This window comes from Stegodyphus dumicola, chromosome X1 (genome assembly GCF_044657685.1).
Source record: "Stegodyphus dumicola isolate Sdum_Otavi_A_Nest chromosome X1, ASM4465768v1".
Classification (NCBI taxonomy): domain Eukaryota; kingdom Metazoa; phylum Arthropoda; class Arachnida; order Araneae; family Eresidae; genus Stegodyphus; species Stegodyphus dumicola.
In genome coordinates, this window is record NC_140780.1 from 78,227,034 (window position 1) to 78,246,366 (window position 19,333).

Below are 19,333 nucleotides of genomic sequence, written 5' to 3' on the forward strand. Positions count from 1 at the left end.
TGTGCAAGTACGTAGAGTAAGTTCTCAGACTCATCAGATCGACTGAAATAACAAGGGGTTTTAAAAATGCTCTCGCTTTGAGGTGCAAGCCTTGATTAGTTATCCTGATCGACTATCTGGAGCGTAGTTTCGATCGTTATTGAAGACCAGATTACGTGAAGTAATAATTTGATGCAAGCGTCTTGCAAGAGGATGATACCTGGTGAAAGTATCATCTTCCTGCATGATAATGCTCGGCCCCGTACTACTTGCCAAACTCAAGACCTGATGCAAAAGTTTATGTAGAAAGTCTAGAGTCCCTCTCCCTATATAGCTTAGATTCAACATGCAGTGACTATTCACTTTTTCCAAAAGTGAAAGCATATTCATCTGGAATGAGGTTCTCTAGACGTGATGTGAAAACAGCTACCGAGAACTGGCTCAATAGGTAGGGACGTGATTTCTACCAAGCCGGGTTAAATAAGTCGGTTCAGCGTTCAGATAAATGCCTAAATAGGTTTGATTATGTGGAAAAATTATAGGCAAGTATGCCTCTTAATTTCCTCATGTATTTTCGGTCTATAGTTAATACGTAATTTTTATTAAACCTGTAACCATTTTTTGGATCCATCCTAGTAGTTTTTCGTTTGATTTGTATACTGTGAGCATCCACTAAGGAAAAGCTGCGTCTCATATCATACGTTGTAGATTTGCTTCTGCTTGTGAACGATGTGACATAATACAGCAGCAAGAAATAGTTTAAGCATCATTTTTATAATATTTTAAATACTTTTCTTCCAGAATGACTTATCAAGAAATTGTTATATCGAATGAAGAATATGAGTTAATATTCAAGAAGGAATTATTTTTTGTTCTAAGATAACATCTTTATATTGTCTGAAGTATGTATTGTAACACAGACTTTTCCCAGATATAAAAGATTAGTGTAGTTTTTAAACCAATATAATTATTATTAAATTAAGACATTTTATGTTAGTTAACCAGTTTTTATAATTTGATCTTTATTATAACTTCTCCTTTTCGTTAGTCTTCACCAGGATGCAAAATATTAAGATTTCTTAAGGCGAGAGTTTTTAATGATTTAGGTAAGTAGCTTTCGGCAGCGATATCTGCAGCTTTGCTTTCTATCGCCCAGCTTTTTCAGGTAATATTCCAGCATTAGCACTTGCTTAGCCGAAGTTAAAACGCACAATTTAAGTTTTGAGCCAAGATTAATTTTGTCTTTGTGTACTCTCCGGCTGCGATCTTTTTTAATTGTAAATTAAATTTCGTGTTATTTTAAATACTCGCAAGTAGAGAAGTTTTGACTGTAAAAAGAGCTTGGACCTTCTATTTAAATTCTAACTTAAATTAAAAAGGGTTTATTTAAAACCTTCATAAGGCTTTGGCATGCATTGTTAGATGCAGCGATAGCTAGCTTGGTAGTTTAATAGGTTCTGAAGGACTTTGAGTTAATACTGCACAGTTAGGACCCTATTAACTGTTTACAAGATAATAATTTCAACAAATCTTTTCTTTCTGCACTTGTAAAATTTACAGAACACACTTTAAAATCAACACCATAGCGACAAATTGCGTCAACGTTATTCTGTGAGTTTCTTAGGAATCAGAGAAGAATATTAAAGGTATTACAGGGAGTAATCCTGACCTGTCATAAGAATTAATACTTACGCCTTACTGAGCCGCGAAATATTAATCGTTCTCCATAGACTATCTTCCCAGGAATGAAATACGTAGGTTGCGTGATATTATCATGGTGTTCTCAGTTACATAAAAATGTGCGAGTTCTTTAGAAATGTCCCCCACGAAAGCATTCGTTCTCACAAAAAAAGTAGTTCTAATGTATTTTGTTGAATATCTAATCTTAACTAAGATCATCCATATCACCTATGAATAAATACTTCGAATGATTCGCACTGAATGCATGAATATGGCTCAAAAATTCATTCTTGGGGAGGGGGGTAAACGTATGGCACTAGCGTTTCATTTGTGATTTAGAGGCTTAATCATTTCTTCTGGTTCCTTGTTAAAATGTTATGTTCAATACCATGTTATCAATATATTTTAAGAGAAACATAAGTTAAGTGAGCAATAATAGTTTGATAATTTTAGCTTAAAAGTTTAAGTTTTCTGATCCTTGATATAAAGAATATATCACATGATGATAAGCCTAGATTCAAAACTGTGGAGAAATTATGCTGAGTATTCTATGCCTAACTTCTAAAAGTATAATTATGTCTAAATTTCATTAATCACAGTAAATTGATTAAAAGGAAGAAATAATTTTAAATAATTGTAAATTAATAATGCTTTGAGACAAAATTTTTCTTTCAGTTTTAAGTAGAAAATACGGAAAGAGTTGAATATACATACTGGAGTTTTGAAACATTCAGCTTCATGTAAGACATAATGAGTTAAATAATCTTTTGGTGCTATACACCAAAAACAATTTTTCAAGTCCTGTTTTTAATGACAGAACAAAGTATGAATGCATCGTGAAAGGATAAAAATTTGCGCTTCTAGTCAGATTGTTCAGTCATGATGAAATATGTTATGAGGGGTCAGAAGACAAACTTGAAGAAATGATTAAAACTGAATACCAATCGCTATGTGTTTATTGAAGAAAAGTAGGTAAAGAACCTTTACATATTTGTATAATGTACAGTAGCCCTCGTGGCAATGCATGGATAGATTTATTATTGGATTATCTCGTATTCTTGTGGAATATTATCTCCCGGAATTTGCTGCCATACTTTCCCTAATTGTTCAAGAATTCACATTGAAAAGTAGCTTTAACCAGCATTCTAGTGTGTTCCATACACATTTGATTGGGGAAACGTCTGAAGATTTGGGAGATCAGGTAAGGATATGACACGGTTGAGATATTCTGTAGCGGTGTTTGTTACGTACAAATGCATATAATCCTTGTAACTCTAGCACATAAATAAATTTTTAAACGTATAGTTACGCCTAATGGTGCTTCACGAAGAACTACTGCCTAAATTTCGACGAATTAGCGTCCTGACTACACTGAACTTACGCAAGAACAGGATAAAATTTCACAAACATTTCTGAGCATTCGGGATTCGTTACAACTAAAGCAAGAATTTACAAAATTAAAACGTAGACTACTTAAAGATAGTAACTGATATCAAGTAAGTGATCAGCTTTCAAATATACAAGCACTAAAATAAAATATACTAAAAAAACAAGACACATTTATATTTATTTTAATTTAGTTACAGTTTTAATTAATTATTGTAGAAGGAATTTTTTAACAACCTAAGAAAGCAATGAGCTCTACGTGGCTTCAGACTAATATTAATTTTCAGATGCAGCTAGCTAGACCAGAAATGGAAATCATAAACACATATAGTATTTTCATGCCTAGTTGCGAGAAGAGTCGCATAACTCTTTGCAGCAAGATTGACAGCTAAAAATCTCTACAGTAAAATTGATCGAGTATCTCAGACAATGGTTGTACAGACGGTAACGTAAGGTGCGATGGACATATTTTACTTCGCAGTGGTATAACAGGTCAGGCATTCGATAGGTCTTCTCCGTACACAAATCCATCTGTCATTCGAGTCATAAAAGAAAACGGTGATTAATCGCAAAATACGATATAGTATAAATTCAATCTGAAGCTTTCTGTCGATGTCTAATAATTAGTCTTTGAGATCTCAACAGATAACGACATGTGAGAGCAGACTTTGTAAATATTTACTACAGTGTTTCGTGACACTGTACGTCCAGATGTTCGTAATTTGCTGCATACGACAGATATCGAAAATATAGGTGCGCTTATAAGAGATCACCCTGACATGCGATCCTCCAAGGAATTTTTCTATAGTAGTCTTCTGTTATCTTTACGTCTTGTTGGAGCCAATGGTAACAACATCGTCTGATAGAATCAAAGCTCTTGCTGTCTGACCATAAGATCTGGCTGTAAGTCCCGCCAACTTTCCTAATGGCGTTGATGCGATATTTATCAAATTCACTGAATTACGGTTGTAGCGGGGGGGGGGAAGAGGTTAGTAAGTATTCTCCTTTGCTAATGGAAACAATGCAATCGCATAACTATTTCGAATTGGCACAGCTGCCAACAGTGTAGAGAATAAGCGCACATCAAAGTGTGATGCTGATATCAGAAAGCTGTGTGTCACCTCTCTAACCCTGCGTTGTGAGTGTGGGATAAGAGATGTATATGTGAATTCGCGGAGTGATATAAAAGATACAGGAGAAGAATCTTCTATTCTCTTTTAGAGCGCTGATTAAGCGTTGTTTTCTGATAATAGCTTAAGAGTTACAGTCGTCTCTCCATCATATCCTTAATGTGCTTAATGAAGTTTCGTTCTGGGAAGCATGCAATCTAATCCCTTCGACAATTATTTTTAGTCTGTAGGAGATTTTACACAGCTTTGGTTCGATGAAGCCTGACAGTATCTTTTTATAATAGTAAATGCTTTATCAATGACACACAAAACAAGTGAACAAGTGGTTCACTATAGCTACCACACTGTGGTTGTCTATAATCTGTAGTTCAGCACGTGCATCAATTATGATACTGGTGCGCATCATCCCACTTCCAACATCATAACGATACCTTTCTTATACACACTTTCTTACTGGTGTGCCTCATCACTTTCACGCCAAATTGAGAAACATCTGGAATCGATTCTAAACTTCTCTGCAGTTTGGTGACTGTGGTCTCTTCTTACAGTTTTCTCGTTAATTAACTGCCGCATGTAAAATCGTCGACAATTTTATAGATTTCTTCATCTTCTAGAGACAAGGAAAATATCACATTTTTGTAGATTTATTCTTTGATAATCATAATTACTGATTTAGTCGATAGACTTATTTAGCTGATAATACTAATTTTCTCTTCTGTTTTACGCCAAATCTAACTAAAAGAATCTAAAATCTCATAGTCACCAGCTTTCTATACAAACCACATACATTACCTATACAAGTTAATGTATGTGATCTATATAGTTAATGTCTTACATACATTAACTATACAAATCACAACAAGTTGATTCATCGGATTTTGCTGCGACAGCTTTGCATAATAATAACAACCATAAATTTTAGTCACGTGTGTATTATTTTTAATAAAGTTAATGGAACTCTTGTTACTGTTACAATACCTTTCACCTCATGCTTCAGAAGTGTACCAATAAACCGTGAAACATAACTTTGCGAATTTATATACGAAAATCGATATGAACTATAACCAAAAATAGAAATGCGCAAAAATAAAAAGTAAGAAATGAAAATTTCGCATGTAATTCGCAATAAATAAATAAAAATAAATAAATTAAACTAAAATAAATTTTTAGAATGTTCTCTAATCAGATAAGCTACTGAAATAATGTGAGAAAAGATTATTGAAGGCTAACATAGCTGTTCTCAAAATTCTGTTTCTTGAGTCTTTTATCAACCATCTGTTACTACAATGTTATAGCTCGTAAAATGTCTCTCAGCATCCGCGACTATGAAGTTTGTTTTGGTCTATTTGATTATGGCAAAACATTCGAAGGATATCTGCCTAAGGGGAAGGATGCCTTCATGGAGGGTTTTCTGTTCTATTTGCACAGTATTTTCTATGCTAATGCTAAGATTTCATATTTTAAAGTTATATGTAAAGCACGTATAGCTCACCTCCATGTCCATAATATTAACCAATACTGCCTGGTGGATTCAGTGAGTTACGCATGTATCAATTAAGATGCAGTTATTTTTGTAGGGTAGAGTTCATAGATAGCTCATAGATAAATTCATTTTATCTTACACTCAGAATAGCCATCTCAAGAGACTTTAAATTACCTGAATGACTCTAGAGGATGTGAAAGGATATCTAATTACAGGGCAATTAAGTGAACTGCATAGTATGTTACAAATAAACTTAGCAGCTGTTACTGTTATCAGCGGTTTTATTGCGACAAACCTTTTATGCTGAATTGTATCTTTTCCTATGATATCTAAATGAACCTTCATTTTCATGCCAACGGAACCTCTGAAGTCCTCTCACAACACTTTCTAAGGGATACTCGTTCAGACACATTACACACAGAGAAAACCTCGAAATACACATAGAGAACACATAGGGAAAACCACGAAAGCTTCTATGCAGCTTGCCCGTACGGCAGGATTTGAACTTCGGACAAAACTACCGTGAATCATTGGTGGTGGTTAGGCATACAGCTTCAATGAGCCTTGACATATCGTTAGGTTTGCTCCTTGGCCGATGGCGGTAATAAGAAGTTGCTTTAAGTATCTATATGGCATAAACGTGAGTGTTTTGGCTAACCAATATAAGAAGTTGTTTACGAAAACATTTGTTATCCATCAATGAGCTTGTCTTTTAAAATTTCTTTAAAAATTGTACTTTAGACAAGCTTTAAAATGATAAACTTGGCTTCGATGCTGTTGGAGGAGTAATTGCGACGAGAGATGAACAGAATTATCTGCAAATATGCTTATAGGATTCACTTATTGCATAGGATAGCACGTATGAAATCAATTTATTTAAACTGCTCCCTGTTGCTCTCATCACCATCATTTTGTGCGAAACTTCATTTTTGTCAAAATTCATTTTACCTTATACTAAAAATAGCCAAGCTCAAAAGAAGACTAAATCACCTGAGTGACTCGTGACTCTAGAGGAAGTGAGCGAATGCATATCTTGATCCTTTTAAATTCTGAATCGGTTACATTATTTTTGGACAGAATTCGGAAATGAATGCATTTGAACCATATTTTACGTGATGAAATTTAATTTTCGAAACACTTCGTAAGAAACTGATACTGTGGCTCTCATCCTTATGATCACTGAAGAAAACAACAATATGTTCCATATATTCACCTAAATAAATGACAACTTCAAAACAAGGAATTCCTCCTGGATATAACAGGTGCACGATAAAGTTTTGCAGTAAGTTTAAGTGTCTTTTAAATGCCTTAAGTGCGTCCTTTTTTTCCTAATGAAAGAAATGTTGTTTTTGTTTTGGCTACAACGGCATTTTTTAAATAAGTTTTGTAAATGCTTTACCAACAAGGTTCATTTATCTTTCGAGCATTAACAGTGCAAAATATGATCGTCAACAAGTATTTTAAGCAATATGAATCAGGCAATCATGTTATACGCAACCGGTGTGTACTTCAAAGGTAACTATCGCAGCCTTTCACCAACTTCTAGTGAAAGTAACTGCAAACTCAGAATAAGGTATGAAAAAAAAAAACTTTTATTTGATGTTCCAAACTTTCTGAACTACACACCTAGTAGAAACAGACGTATTATGACATACGCCATTGCTGTCTCTGAGATTTAAACTAAAATAAAAAGTTAAAACTGAAGAAATTATAAGTATGAAAATTTTCAAGCCATAGTCTATCGTAGATTTTCGATTCTCATGCCCTCTAATCGCGCGAACAAAATATGGTTAGCAAAGGTTAAAGCCGTTTCAGATGACTCTAGAAATTGGGCGAAAATAGTAAGGAGGTCAACGGTCGCTGTCAAAAGCTCTTCCCTAACTTCAATACTTCTGTTATTTACGTTAACTTATTTGCATTCTGGTGAGAGCGGATGAAAGCAGAAGTGACAGTAAAGATAAACCTAATAAGATAATGGATTAATGCCATATGAAAACCTTACAAAGTACCACAGTCTGATTATAGATCTTTCTCTTGGGAGCATTCTAGTTCGTATTCCTTCAACATATCAAAATATTGCTTAAGAGCAAGTAAAAGAATTAACACAGCCTAAAAAATTTTCACTTTCGAAAACAAGGCTACTCTTTATGAATCAACAGTTTTTAAAAGACTGCAAATATACACCCACTGCAAATCTTGCAAATATACCCCGCGTTTCATCTATCATTGCAAATACTGACTTACTTTTCATTTATTCTTTTATTTCTTCTTTTTCGAAGTATATGCGAAGTAGCACATATACTTATGTCTCAAAATATCTCCAGAGGGAAGATTACTTAAGTATGGCAAGTATTACTGAGTAATCATGCATAAATAGGGAATCTAGTTTATGCAGCGGAACTTTAGCTTTTAAATGCATTTTGACTGTATCCTCAACAAATGTTCCTTTTCCCATTATGGAACGTTTGTGCACTTTGAAATTAATTACCAATGTAGTCTGCCGTTTAATCCCGTTTGAGTTTGGGGTGGATGCACTTTTTTCTTTAAATGACTAGCATTAATTGTACCGTTTCGTTACAGTATCTTCTTCCTGGTCTTCTAAGCGAAGATTATAGTATTTGCATATAACAAAATATGTGTCTCTTAAGTAAATATTTTCTTGTGAAATCTTTATTCTGTCAGTTATTTCCCCTTTTTAGTGATCCATGTTGATAAAAATTTACAGCCACTAAAATTCAACTATGCATTTAGAAGACAAAGCAGAAGAAACGCGCGACTATTCAGAATTTCTGACAGGCTGTGTGAGACAGCTGGTGATGAGCTAGTGGATGCATACAGGAGGAATGTGAGTGGTAGATGAGTGTACTCCGAATAACATGCGTTGAATCACTGGTTGGCAAGCGTAGCCTGAATAAAACCAATTACACTAACACCCTCTTATCCGCGGGTAATTCGTTCAGGACATGCCGCGGATACGTGAAACCATGGATAGTAGCAAACGCTATATTAGAACAGGGTATTCAGGCAACATATATAAATTCGATTAAGTTTAATTGATAAATTTCGCTCAGTAAGACATTTTCAGTATTAATAAATTATAATAAAATACATTGTACAGCATGTAGTTTTATATACCGCATTGTTAATATAATAACGCAAAATTTATTCTTTAGAATTCTAGCTGTTTCTCTAATGAAAAAATGCCCACCAGTGGCTGAGCGGGAAACCCGCTGACCTGCGTTCGATTCCAGGTCGCTGCAAGGACGTTTTCGTGGATTGTCCGTCCCATGGGTAACGTGGATCTGAGCCAGTTTCCATTAGAAATTCCTCCACGAAGTCCTCCCTCCCTACAGGCAGATAGCCCTAACGAGTTTTGCCTTAATGAAATAAACCAAATCAACCAACCCTAGTGAAAAAGACATCAGGGCTTCTCTTAAGTTTAGAAGACTATTTCTTAAGATTGGAAGCTATTGTAGGGCAAATAAAATATTTCTGAGTATGAGAGCAGCGATAGAATGTCACTAATGAGAATAGAAAGATTAAAAGCAGAGTTGAAAGAAATTTAACAGGAAAATCTACTTACATGGCATGGAGGAGGGGTGTGTCAAATGTTCTGACTACCGATAATCGTGGTCCTGTGCTAAAAGTTTTACAGCTGTCGCAGGGAAAATATTAATTAAGAAAAACGTTAACTCTGAGGAGCTACCTTTAGCATGAGAACATACGCGGGATTCCGAGGATGATCATTTTCATCTACGTTTATATTTAACTGTATCCGTAAGGAAAGTGTATGTAAGTACACATAGTCGCGATTACTCAAAAATAAAATCAAGGGGCCCATTACTCAGAAATGTTATCCGTTACGGGAATGTAATTACTTAGACTGGTTCAGTGCTATGCTTCACAGTTGACCATAGGCTGTTTATTATTTGGGGTAAATTTTGAAATTTCAAAGGAATTTTTTCTTTCGTTACGAACCACGAATAAAGGAAACCGCAGATGGGTCATACTATCAGGTTCAATGTTCCGTCTTACCTTCTTCGGGAACATGCAAGGACCTGACTCGGAACAGAGAGCTTACTAAAGCTATGTTCAAAACTGTGGGAAGTAGACAGGATACACAAGAAGGGTATACAAAACCCTTTATTTTTCTCTATTTACAATAATTTCCGTACTTCGGAATACAAAGACTCACTACTTGTGGTCTAAACGCAAGAATATAAAAATAAAACTAAACTCTAATTTAACTTTAAAATAATAAACGTGGAAGATTGGCCTTATATTAACAGGAAGCCGTATGTAGTACAGAGAACTGTTAACACTACAATACGTTTAAAAATTATCAAGAGGATTAAAACCTCTGGCCTGGAAAGCAACCAGCAACTGAGTAAAACTTCTAAGGTAAGCGGCCTGCTTTGACTCAACTGCTTCCTCTCTCTCGCTTGGCAAAAGGCCACAACTTAAATACTTGGCGTTCGCCAGACAAACTTTGCATAAATACATTAACGCTTATAATTCTGGCCGGAAGTAGAAAATAAGAAGTGATAGTAAAGATTTAAAATAAAATAAACGTTAGTAAAACTTAAGATCCTTACAATACCACCATATTTCTAAATATTTACTTTTATCCCCATTCGTTCAAAACATTTATGAGCAATATTCGTATCTCATCATTAATACTGGTAAATTTTTCATATATTCACATCTATTTTGTAAATAGGAAAATTATGTATTCATAGCTATACGCCAACAAAATATTTCATAGCTTCTTTGTTGCCAAGATCTCAGAAATAGGAAAGAATAAAAAGGAGAAAATGTTTCATTTTTATTCTGAGGCACTTAACTTTATGGTTTTTATTAGCAACATAACATAACAGAAATTTTGAATTCTTCTCGAAATTTTGCGTAATATTAATACTATAACCCTTTTGCTGCGTACTTTTTGTGTGACGTTTTTCTTTTTGTTCTGGTTTTATGTGTTTTTGAGATTAACGCTTGTACAGCATATGATTTGGTAACTAAGTCCTTTTGAAAGGTCTGTTTACATAATTATCTTGAGTTACATTACCAGTATCGGCACACTATAGCTTCTATATTAAAGTTTAACTATAATATAACAATAAGAGTTACACTATTAAGGTTTATATAAGACAGGAAATTCCCATGTTTCACAGAAAAGATTTTTTAGCTCATATTAAAAATTTCATTTTTTTAGCTACTTGAGTTAAATATTCGCACGTGAGCAATATTTTCTATCAGTGAAAGTAAGTATTCTGTCACAGAATTTATAACTCTTTTCACTTTGGATTAATTTGTAAATAATCTGAAAAAGATACTTTGTAACTTCGAGGAGCTGATAAGAAAATTTGTACCAATTCATTTAATAGCATATAGAATTGATAACATTAAGTGATAATGAAAGATAATTTTAGATAACAGATAAAGTTACAAAGGTAAAAGATATAGATGTATGGAATTAAAAGTGATAAGGCTGTTATTGTATTCAAATAAATAAAGAATTCACTAATTATAAATGAATTATTCAGTAATAAATGAAATTAGCTATCAACAAAGAAATAATTAATTATATAGACATTTATTAATCGTTGTCAAAAACAGATAACTCAGGGAATAAAATAAGTGCAAATTTATTAAGAATATAAAGAATATGAAAACCAGGCTAATACTAGTAAAGATCAAGGCATGTACAGTATGCTAACAAGGGATATAAAAGGGATAATACTTGCAAGTACAAATGTATTTCTTTAAATGGAATTACATCTGGTAAAATATTATCATATTTTAAAATTGTAGATATTTCGGAGTTAAGGAATTTGTAAAGAAATTTCAGGTTTTACGGATTCAAAGTATATAAGTTAAAAATAAAACTGAAGAATGAACCTTTGACGACAGATGAGCAACTGTTTACTATCGTTTGCAGTCACAACTATAGAGAAAGGTTACAGAATTCTCCAAGTTTATAAAATTAATAAAAGATTTGATTATTTTTTAAATCGTACTGCCATTGATCGAATGGATAATTTAGACGAAAGTTAGCAGTAATAGAATAATATACAAAACGTAATTAATTGAAATTTAACAAATTAATGAATATTTAAATATACTGTATGCCATTATTTATATATTGTTGCAGGTGCTAAGAAATGTGTAATTGTGAAAAACATATAAATTATATTTTAACTGGGTTAATGAAAATCGTCTTTAATTATAAAGCCAAAATAAATGAACAATTAACGGAACTGTTTATTGGTAATACTGGTATGAGAAGAAATATATCTTACATTCAATTGCTTATTTTTACCATCTATGAAGTTTCTGGTATATGTCTTACGAATTTATGTACATTTAAATTTCGTTATGAAAATTAATATTTATCTTAATTAAAATACAATAACTTATATTTTATACATTAGTAATATGTTTTAAAAGTTTTAAAGTTATTTTTCTAACCGCTTTTTAAACGAGATTTTACCCGGGGATATTTTTTGGAATGAAATGCGAAAATTTCTTTATAGTGTGTTCTTTGTGTATTTCTTTGTTTTTGAATTCTGTTTCAAGTATCATTGGTTAAATATCCTATTTTATTCAGTTAAAACAACAAAATCCTCTATTAGTTTAGTGCACATCTAGGAAGCTCTTTTCTCTCCCTTCTTACCTAAGATTCTTTGGCCCATCAGCGACCGAGCGGTAAAACCGTTAAACACTGGATAACTCTACTTAGATTCAAATCTCGGCGCATGAACTGGCTACACGGGAGTTTCCGAAAGCTCCTTAAATAAATTCGAGACATTTTTCCTTTAGCAGTTTTACACGAAGGCTTTCTTCCGCTTAGACAGATAGCTCTAGAGGGCTTTGCTGTAATCTTCTAAATCCTAATCCTTTAAGATGACGCTTTTATTCATTTCATATACAAATAGCGGTGATAATGTCAATGATGTGAATTTCACTTCAAGTGTGAATATTCCTGAAATGCACGATACTAGTTGGAAAAACTTTTCCAGTCTTCATGACAATAACAGAATCAGAAAAAGGCCTTTAATATTAACACCACTTTAATATTGAAAACAATCCTACATCTGACATACGCTGTCTGATAGTTACAAAATCGTTTCCTGGCAAAGCCATAGTATGAAATTCACAATTTATAAGATCTCAATTTCCATTTTTTTCAACAGGCCCCGTTTCAGATTATGAGTACTTAACTGCATTTAGGATTTTCTGCAATATTCTTCCATGTTCTTAATAGCTAAATCTAATGGCTGTACATTTTTATGCAATTTGCGGAAAAAAAAGAAGACATTTATATTTTAAAGGTTTTTATGTATTCCATAGATATTTATCATTAGGTTTGCTGCACCGGGAATAAAGGAAAATCTTTTTGGAGGATATCAGTATGATCAACTGAATACTCGTCAATGAAGAGTAATATTCTGCATTTCACAATCAACTCACTTTCTCGTCTAATTATTTTATCCAGTCTACAAAATAAAGATATAAAAATTTTATCCCCGCACTTTTGTTTGCAGCATACTTAATGAGTAAGATCTCAATAATTTTGGAATAATGGAACTTTTTAGAATTTAGAATAAAAAAATATCGCAGAGATATAGAAGATATAATACAGAAGAATAATATAGATCGCGGAAGTTTCTGTCGAATTTTCTTTGTAATATTTTGAATGTTGGTCTTCTCTTGTCCATATTACATGGAACAAAGGTTGCCAGAGAGAGACTTCTACTTTCCACCCCCAATTTTGAGGGAGAGCACCCCGAGGGGGGAGCCCCTTCCACCAATCCACACGAGAGGACCATCGGCTCGCAGCATATTTAGAGTGTCGCCATGACGCACCGACACTATACATTTACGAACATTCATGTCTTACCCGGGATTCGTACTCGGGCCCTTCGGTACCGTAGTAGGCTTCCCTAACCCCTATATCGTCTGGGCGATCTATTGTTTTGAATTAAAGTAAATTATAAAATAATCCTCTATCATTTGCATCCCCCCAACACACGTGTGGTCTCTCGCAGCGTCTGTTCATCAGGGATAATCGGTGTCCGAAATTAGCTGACTTTACAGTGATTAGAACCATCGTGTAAACGATGGTCTGTTTGAGAGCGGCAGGGACCGTATGAGCACTGTCAAGTTAATCTATGGCTGTATGTGTAAATTATTCTATAATATATATAAATACATAAATAAGATGAAAATGGCATTAATAGCAAATAAAAAGCTCATTTTGTAACCGAGTGATTTAAAGTTATTAAAACCTAGTAATTTCTTCTTGCAGGTTTTATTTCCAACAAAATAAAGATTTTTATGCTTTTTCCAATCTGTAAAGGATTAACTACATATCCAAAGATGAAAAATGCGGAAAACGGATAATTTCATTTCGGGTCTAGTTGTCGGTTATAGAACAACATGAGGTTTTCCTGGTTCGCCAATATGTAATGTGTTCTTAAAAACTTTTAGAAAATGTTTCGAAAATGCTTTCATATAAAGTCTCAGAATATCGTCTTTGTGCTCTTAAGACAGCCAGCTACCTATTGTATGTCTAGCTATAACACAATATTTAATTTTTAAGAAACATTCTCGAAAACCTGCATTATATGGGACTAAGCGCTATGTTAGAACAAAGCTTTATGCCCGTTAAAAGCAAATTGAAAGGTTAAATAACCAAAAATATTTGGATGAAATTTTTTGCCTTATCAATCGTTAAAAATTTAACAAAGACTTATGAAGGATTACAATAATTTACAATGAATTTACAGAAATAGACAAAGGCTCTTGTCTCGTAAATAAACTGATGAAAAATCAGGAGGCCAGTTCATATTCATATCCAGTTTTAAGATCTTTCTTTCACTGTCAAATTTAGAACACAGAAGAAGTACATGTTCAATAGTTTCTTCGCTACCGATGCGGCAATCAAAAAAGTTTCAAGACCCATTTTCAATATGCTCAGATAACTTTTAATGTTTCCATGGCCAGTAAGGAAATGGGTCATTTCATAACTCGTAAAAAAATTATTACATGACAATCTCAGTTTAATGGAAGAAAAAGGTTTTAGTTAAGCTATGACCATATAATAAAAGGATTTAGAAATGCTGGCAAAAATGTCTATCTCGCGCTTGGTGGCAGTCTTTGCAAGCAAATCGGCCCGTTCATTCCCAACATCACCCTTATGTCCACGAAGAAATGTAAAAGCACTGAAACGTTTCTATCTTTTAGAATTTTAAGTTGTCTTTGAATCTCGAGGATTACGTTATCTGAACCACTTGTCTATCTTCTAAGGTGACAACTGTACTTGTAGTAAGTGCGTTCAGGAACTATACAAGAGGAGGGTTAAAGTACTCTTTATTTAACTTTCCCAATGCGTCGATTTGACGCTGACACACTACGCCTCACTCGGGAGGTAACTCGAATCACAAAAACTAAACTAAAATTCAAAGATATTAACAAGTAGTAGAAATTTCGCTACAGGGCCTAGAAAAACTCTATCCCTTAAAACCGCATCGAAATCTAGTGGCAGCAAAGTAATAGCTGTTATGCCACGTAAACCAGCAATAACTGCAAAACTAGTAGAAGCTCACGCTACAGAGGTGACGGCAATTACCCAAACTCAATCACTTTCCCTTCTAGAACCCAGTATTTAAACTTTTCCTCCTCAAGGTAGAATTTCCATTACTTCACGCGCGCTACCAAATTTAAATATTCTGGCATTGACAATTAGGGGAATGAAGGCTTATAGGAAAGGACGTAAAATTAACTTAAACTGGTTATATGAAACAGTCTAAAACAGCACTACTTTGTCCAGTGAGCCATTTAATGGCGAAATTTAAACATAAAAACTTAGCATTGAAAATAGTACATTTGAGTTCTAAATTGAAAGTGCTCAGATTTAAGACCATTCCTGAAGACAACAAAAGCAAAACCCACTTAAACTATAAATTTTACTGCCATCAGTATAGCAAGTTACAGGGACATCGTCTGCGATTTTACTGCTAAGTTGAATAACGTTTACGGCATTTCTTTTTGATAGATGAGGAAGAACAAAGAGTCAATACATAATTATAATCAGAGACAAAAGAAGTTGAGAGATTTTCTCTAAAGGCAATATTTATATTTTTTTACAATTTAGCTTCCTCTTAACAGCCATACCTAAAACTCTAGAGTCGTTGAATGGGTCTATGAAGTTTTGAAGCGTTCAATTCCTTGCTAATATATGAGTGAACGTACGTTAAAATTAATAAAATTACCGTTAGGAGTTAGGTTTTTCAAGCTACTTATTTTCAAGGATTTCAACATTTTCTGACTAATAGAAATGTTTCATCTTTTTTAAGATTTCTTTTTAAGGTTTGACTAAAGAACTTCAGAAAATAATACAGTTTTTTTTCAGAAATTCTTGTCTGCTCTCTTGTCATACATAAGCGTTTTTGGGCAGCCGAAGAAGTTGCATTTTTCTTAATTCATATCTGGGCTCACCAGCGGCCGAACGGTAAAGACGCTGAACACTGGTAGTTCGGTCCGAGGTTCGAATCCCGAGAACGGGCTGGCTGCATGGGCGTTTTCGAGGTTTTCCCCATGTGTAACGTGTATACGAGCCACTTTTCCTTAGAAAGTCCTCCACGAAGGCATCCTTCCTTTAGGCAGATAGCCCTCGTGTGCTTTGCCGTAACTGAATAATCCAATCCCAATTCATATCTTTCTGTAGGCACCAAAAATAGATTTTGTTAAACAGATGTAGCAGTGAGGTTGATGTAGTAGTTCCTGAGCTCATGAAGTTTTAAGAAAAACAAACTGCGGATTCTAATGAAACAAAAAAATTAAAGTCTTTTTCCTAAATTAAAAAAAAAGGCTGAAAAGTGTAGATGGAAAAAGACTACATGAAGGATTTTGATGAATTCTGGAAAAATTATGTATTTGTTATGCGCTTCCATTCGTACTGACATTTTGTATTGAAAAATTAACTTATAGGAAAACTTGCCTCAAAGGCAGTTATGATAATGGTATTGCTAAACATAAGAAATATAGTCTCCTCTTACAGTAATGCAGGACCAGTAGAAATGTCCCGTACCATTTAAGAAGATATTAGTATTGCGATTGAGAGCAATAAAACGAATGTAGTTAAGTCAAAAAGTTTAAAACTGAAAAACTGCGGATTCCAATGAATTCGAAAAATTTCGTCTCTTTCCCGTAAATTAAGGAAATTCAGAAAAGTATGGTTAGAGAAGATTATATGAAGAATTTCAATAATGAACTTCAGCACGGTATAAAAATATTTTATACCCGAAAAAGTTTTCATTGAAAAATTAGCTTATGGGGGAATTTGTTCCAAACGAGGTACGATAACGTTATTGCTAAAGTATATTGAAATGAAATGCGGCCTCCTCTTAGTGCAGGACCAAGAGGGATGTTCCTTGGCATTTCAAAACATATCAATAACAGCCAGTACTTCTTTATTGGGAAGTTTATAGCATAAAATACTTGGATGTAAACTATTTCGATTGTATAGCAGCTTAAATATAGTAACATGCTTTCTTAAAGTCTACCATACATGGCCAACTGGATTTAAATTTAGATAACAAGCTGATCGATCCCTTGCGCACACTGAACTATTTTGTATAAGTACTGCAATGGTGTTAAATATTAAGAGAATTTCATATAAAGTTGATTATCTCCAGAACTGGTGGGCATATTTTAATGAAATTTGAAAAAAAAATAGGTTCATACAATACAATAAACAGCATAAAATAATCAGGGTATATGCAAGATATGTATAAAGCTCATTGGTGCAAGGAAGTCTAAAGTAAAGGTTGTAAGAGTGACCAAAAAAGAAGTTTTTTTAGGGAAAATGGACTCATCTGTAATACAGCTCTCACAATGGGACTCCATAATTCAAATGAAGCTATTTATGAGGCCCTGAGGCAACAGATCCCACCTCGCAAAGCATTGCTATTTACAAGTCCTGGAGTGTTTGAGAAGGAAGAAGTCGAGTTGCTCTCCCAAGACCGCCTCAGACAGTGTTCAGTGTCCTCTGAATACAGATAGTTCTTACCGCTCAACCGCCGGCAACTTAATGTTTCTGAAACTTTTTAATGCAATCAGTTAGCTAGTTGCAACTAGTGTAAAACAGATTATTGTTAATTTAGTTTTCTTACTGCACCTCATCTGTGTTATACGTTCGATCAGCAGTCAATAATTTACAATGAATTTATAGAATAATCAAAGTCTCTTTTCTCGGAAATAAAACTCAGCAGTCCATAATCAGCATTCAGTCAGCAGTCAATAATTTACAATGAACTTACAGAACTAGTCAGAGGCTCTTCTCTCGGAAATAAACTGATGAAAAATCAGGAGGAAAGTTAATATTAATATCCAGTTTTAAGATCACTGTCAAATTTAGAACACAGAAGAATTACATGTTCAATAGTTTCATCGCCACCGATGCTCCAATCAGAAAAAGTCAATGAATCAAAAATAAACAATGAATTTATTATCATTCTTTTGACTTCCCCTAAAATTATTACAACAGGAGAGAAATTTCCACAGTAAAAGGATTTCATTTCAAGAATTTCTTGTATTCTGATCTAATTTTTCAAAGATTAAATTTAATTTAGCCTTTCATTTTAAATTATTGTGTGATGGTAGCCAAAATATTTGTTTCGTTTTTTTATCACTTCATACATTATTTTATATTTTAGCTCCGTGAATCTATCGGCTTGGCGACTTCCAAATTTTTAAAACTGAATTTTGAAAATTTTGAAAGTCACCAAGTACTGTATTACCAAATCATTTAATTTTTTTACAATTTTTATCTCCCTATCTATAAAATACTTGCAACTACTATTATTTACTATTATGTATTTCTAGACAAGTAGATTCATATAATTTTCTTATAAAAAATATTGAAAATTCAAGTTTAGAAGACCTTTTTAGTCAAACATTGTATACAATATATTATTTTTTCCTTTTGATAGTCGGAATAAATTGTGGCCAAGTTGTTAAGTCTTTCAGATGCTGAAAGTTTAACCTGCCTTCGAAACCAGGCAAACGGCCTGGCTGCACATTTAGCTTTCGTGGTTTTCCCCAGATATAAAGAGATTATTAGCCAGTTTCCAGAAGAAAGTTTTCCACGAAGGTAGATAGCCCTGGAGCAGGGGTTCTCAAACTTTTCAAATTTTGTAGCACATAAATCTGAAACAAAAATATGTGTACCACCATAAAAGCATTTCGCCATTAAAAAATGATGTTTCTTAAATACAGTGTAAGAATAAAACCCTTTAAACTTATATTATTTAATTATATTCGTAAATGAAACTTTGACATTACAATAAAATATAAATAGGTATACTACGAGTATACTGGTGCGTCGCTACTGTTCTTGGAAATCCTAACGCCGGGAAATTGTATGAAGCTCTTAGAAAAGTCGTCATTTAAACATTAAAGCTGGAGATGCAAAAGTCAAAAACTTAAAATATATGTGTTTCTGAATGTTAATGATTAAAGCAAAATGTTAAAGAGGGCGCAATTTGCATTCATTTTTAACATTCATTTAATTCTTTTCTGTAACAATTGGATCACTAAAAATATTGTAATGTACCACTAGTGGTACATGTACCACAGTTTGAGAACCGCTACCCTAGAGTGCTTTGTC

General features: G+C 33.7%; 1 protein-coding gene across 1 annotated transcript in view; it reads left to right on the plus strand.

Annotated features, from left to right (window-relative positions):
- LOC118205350 (uncharacterized) overlaps positions 1 to 19,333 on the plus strand; it is a 44,121-nt gene that overhangs the window by 13,424 nt on the left and 11,364 nt on the right. The gene's annotated exons all lie outside the window — the stretch shown is intronic.